Source organism: Populus nigra, chromosome 2 (genome assembly GCF_951802175.1).
Source record: "Populus nigra chromosome 2, ddPopNigr1.1, whole genome shotgun sequence".
Taxonomy (NCBI): Eukaryota; Viridiplantae; Streptophyta; class Magnoliopsida; order Malpighiales; family Salicaceae; genus Populus; species Populus nigra.
In genome coordinates, this window is record NC_084853.1 from 6,050,068 (window position 1) to 6,055,067 (window position 5,000).

Below are 5,000 nucleotides of genomic sequence, written 5' to 3' on the forward strand. Positions count from 1 at the left end.
GACACGCTGACGAAACAGCGCTGGTTCAGGCACGGCGGGCAGTGGTGGAATCGGCAGCGCCGACGAAATCGGCAAAGTCGGCAGAATCGGCAGCGGGTGCTGGCGATGGGTCTGGACGGGCTGGATAGTCCAAGGCTCGACGAGAAAGACTGCTGGTTTAGACACTGGGGCAGTGGCAGCCCGCGGGACAGTGTCGGCAGATTCGGCAGCGCAGATTTGTGCGGCTGCAGGTTCGTCGGGGAAAATCGGCAGCGCAGATTTTGCGACGAACATGGGCTGGGCGATGGACTGTCCAGGCCAGGCAGGAAAATTTGTCGAGGGGACACGCTGACGAAACAGCGCTGGTTCAGGCACGGCGGGCAGTGTTGGAATCGGCAGCGCCGACGAAATCGGCAAAGTCGGCAGAATCGGCAGCGCAGATTTTTCGACGAACACGGGCTGGACGGTGGACTGTCCAGGCCAGGCAGGAAAATTCGTCGAGGGGACACGCTGACGAAACAGCGCTGGTTCAGACACGGTGGGCGCAGTGTTGGAATCGGCAGCGCCGAGAAAATCGGCAAAGTCGGCAGAATCGGCAGCAGGTGCTGGCGATGAGTCAGGACGGACTGGATAGTCCAAGGCTCGATGAGAAAGACCGCTGGTTTAGACACTGGGGCAGTGGCAGCCCGCGGGGCAGTGTCGGCAGATTCGGCAGCAGTGTCTGCCGATTCGGCAGCGTTGGCTTGTTGGCGCGGGGGGCCGATGCGAGTGGGGACTTGGGCAGCGGGCAGTGAAAGCAAGAGTTTCCCCGATGCTGCCGGGAAAAACGCTCCCCGGGATGGCCGGGTGAGATGACCCGGCGGCCCGCGACGGGTCATTCAATTCCATGCCCCGTCAACATAACTCCCGATGTACTGTTTGCTTTTTCGGAAGAAGAGATCCATCCCCCCATCCTCGGCCAGCCAAAAACGCTCCAATTAATGGCCGGGTGAGATGACCCGGCGGCCCGCGACGCGTCATTCAAATCACTGCCCTATCGGCTACAACTGCTGATGGGTGGGATTAGAGGCCTGCCATGGTGGTGAGGGGCGGCGAGGACCGTGAAAGCTAGAGTTTTTCAGAGGCTGCCGGGAAAAAGGCCCCTCGGGTGGCGGGGTGCGAGGACCAGGCGCGTCATTCAATTCTCTTCCCTATCAACTTGGCTCCCGTTGGCGGGATTGGAGGCCTACTGTTTGTTACAGGGCTAAAATCGTCAGGGGAAGAGCTGACGAAACAATGCTGGTTTGGATGCAGGGGGTAGTGTTGGAATCGGCAGCGCGGACAAAATCGGCAAAGTCGACAAAAAAGACTGTTGGTCTGGACATCGGGGCAGCGGCAGCCATGCCGACAGGGGGGGAAATCGGCAGCGCAGATTTGTGCAGCTGCAGGTTCGTCGGGGAAATCGGCAGCGCAGATTTTTCGATGAACATGGGCTGGAAGATGGACTGTCCAGGCCAGGCAGGGAAATTCGTCAAGGGGACACGCTGACGAAACAGCGCTGGTTTAGACACGGTGGGTGCAGTGTTGGAATCGGCAGCGCCGACGAAATCGGCAAAGTCGGCAGAATCGGCAGCGGGTGCTGGCGATGAGTCTGGACGATTTATAGTCCAGGGCTTGATGGAAAAGACTGTTGGTCCAGACAATGGGGCAGTGGCAGCGCGGATTTGTGCAGCTGCAGGTTCGTCGGGGAAAATCGGCAGCGCAGATTTTTCGACGAACAGGGGCTGGGCGCTGGACTGGCCGGGCCAGGCAGGAAAATTCGTCAGGGGGCCACGCTGACGAAAACAGGGGCTGCGGAGTGGAAAATCGGCAGCGCAGATTTTTCGACGAACAGGGGCTGGACCGGCCGGGCCAGGCAGGAAAATTCGTCAGGGGGGCACGCTGACGAAAAGAGGGGCTGCCGCGTGGAAAATCGGCAGCGCAGATTTTTCGACGAACAGGGGCTGGACTGGCCGGGCCAGGCAGGAAATTCGTCAGGGGGGCACGCTGACGAAAAGAGGGGCTGCCGCGTGGAAAATCGGCAGCGCAGATTTTTCGACGAACAGGGGCTGGACGCTGGACTGGGCCAGGCAGGAAAATTCGTCAGGGGGCACGCTGACGAAAAGAGGGGCTGCCGCGTGGAAAATCGGCAGCGCAGATTTTTCGACGAACATTCGTCAGGGGGGCACGCTGACGAAAAGAGGGGCTGCCGCGTGGAAAATCGGCAGCGCAGATTTTTCGACGAACATTCGTCAGGGGGGCACGCTGAGGAAAACAGGGGCTGCCGCGTGGAAAATCGGCAGAGCAGATTTTTCGACGAACAGGGGCTGGATGCTGGACCGGCCGGGCCAGGCAGGAAAATTCGTCAGGGGGGCACGCTGACGAAAAGAGGGGCTGCCGCGTGGAAAATCGGCAGCGCAGATTTTTCGACGAACAGGGGCTGGACTGGCCGGGCCAGGCAGGAAAATTCGTCAGGGGGGCACGCTGACGAAAAGAGGGGCTGCCGCGTGGAAAATCGGCAGCGCAGATTTTTCGACGAACAGGGGCTGGACGCTGGACTGGGCCAGGCAGGAAAATTCGTCAGGGGGCACGCTGACGAAAAGAGGGGCTGCCGCGTGGAAAATCGGCAGCGCAGATTTTTCGACGAACATTCGTCAGGGGGGCACGCTGACGAAAAGAGGGGCTGCCGCGTGGAAAATCGGCAGCGCAGATTTTTCGACGAACATTCGTCAGGGGGGCACGCTGAGGAAAACAGGGGCTGCCGCGTGGAAAATCGGCAGAGCAGATTTTTCGACGAACAGGGGCTGGATGCTGGACCGGCCGGGCCAGGCAGGAAAATTCGTCAGGGGGGCACGCTGACGAAAAGAGGGGCTGCCGCGTGGAAAATCGGCAGCGCAGATTTTTCGACGAACAGGGGCTGGACTGGCCGGGCCAGGCAGGAAAATTCATCAGGGGGGCACGCTGACGAAAAGAGGGGCTGCCGCGTGGAAAATCGGCAGCGCAGATTTTTCGACGAACAGGGGCTGGACGCTGGACTGGGCCAGGCAGGAAAATTCGTCAGGGGGGCACGCTGACGAAAACAGGGGCTGCCGCGTGGAATGGCAGCCTACACGCAGATGCGAATTCGGCAGCGCACGATGGCTTGAGCAGGTCATGGGTTCGACTTGGCGCGATCTGAAACCTGGACGAGGGACTGTCGACGCTGGACGAGCCAGCGCGGTGGCCTGTCGTGCCCCGTTCAGGGGGGGCCTGCCGCGGAGACAGCCCTCGCGGGCTCGACAGCGCAGGCCAGCGTCCCCGACGTCGCTGGCCGCGGCAGGCGAGCTGCCGGGGTTCCCGCATTCCTACAAGAAAACGTCGTGCTTTCCACATGAAACCAATCCAGTAAAATCAGCCATATTTTTATGAGGCTGCCCACTGAATTTGGGGTCATTCCGGGCCGGTTCCTAGTTTTGCGGATTTACTCGATTTCTAATGGTAGGAAAATTAAAACAAATACTTCCCGACCTCGAAAAATTCTGGGAAAATTAATGAAGGTGGATTGGATTTTTGCCAACCTCTGTGCAAAATTTCAGCTCAAAATACCAAGAAATGAATTTTTTAGAGGGGGGGTGACAGCTGGGACCTAGTAGTGTCTCCCCCTGCCAGAGCTGCAATGACACTTATTGCTCTTTAGGGAGCCACCAGGCCGGCGCCCCTCAAAGACCACACGCGCGCGCGCGCCCGCCCGCGCTGGGCGCTGGGGCGCTGGGGCCTGAGGGCCTGGGGCCCTTGGGGGCCCATGGGCGCTTGGGCGCGCGCGCGCGGCCCCCGCAGCCATGCCGCGCTGCGCGACGCGCGGACAGCCCCTGCTGGCTTGCTCTCTCGCCCGCGGGGGGGCTGCCTTCGGGCCCTGGCCCCCCGCGTTCTGGCCTGCCCCCTGCGTGGGAGAGGCTAGGCGCTGCAGGGGCCAGCCCGACGTCGCTGGCCGCGGCAGGCGACAGCCCGACATCGCTGGCCGCGGCAGGGGCCAGCCCGACGTCGCTGGCCGCGGCAGGCGACAGCCCCTGCTGGCTTGCTCTCTCGCCCGCGGGGGGGCTGCCTTCGGGCCCTGGCCCCCCGCGTTCTGGCCTGCCCCCCGCGTGGGAGAGGCTAGGCGCTGCAGGGGCCAGCCCGACGTCGCTGGCCGCGGCAGGCGACAGCCCCTGCTGGCTTGCTCTCTCGCCCGCGGGGGGGCTGCCTTCGGGCCCTGGCCCCCCGCGCTCTGGCCTGCCCCCCGCGTGGGAGAGGCTAGGCGCTGCAGGGGCCAGCCCGACGTCGCTGGCCGCGGCAGGCGAGCCGCCGGGGTTCCCGCATTCCTACAACAAAACGTCGTGCTTTCCACATGAAATCAATCCAGTAAAATCAGCCATATTTTTATGAGGCTGCCCACTGAATTTGGGGTCATTCCGAGCCGGTTCCTATTTTTTCCGATTTCCTCGATTTTTAATGGTAGGAAAATAAAAAAAAATACTTCCCGACCTCGAAAAATTCTGGAAAAATTAATAAAGTTGGATTGGATTTTTGCCAACCTCTGTGCAAAATTTCAGCTCAAAATACCAAGAAATGAATTTTTTAGAGGGGGGGTGACAGCTGGGACCTAGTAGTGTCTCCCCCTGCCAGAGCTTCAATGACACTTATTGCTCTTTAGGGGGGTGCCCCCTGACTGGCCATGGGGCGCGCTGGCCTGGCGCCCATAGGCCTGCCGCGGGGGATATGTGGGCTGTTGCTAAACTCGGACTAAGGTGGGGGGCCTCATGGCCCGAAGTATTGCCGGCATCGATGACCCGTTTTCCGGCCGGCGACGACCCGATTCCGGCCACCGTCTTCGGGACCCGCTCCAAGCCGTCGGGCGCGTTGGGGCTGCTTATCCGCGGCGTGGGCGTGGCATTCATTTGCCGTGCTTGTGCCAAGGTGCTGGCAGCTGCTGCGCGGCTGTCTGCTTGCCGCGACGTCACGGCGGCGGTGGCCGCTGCCCCTGCTCG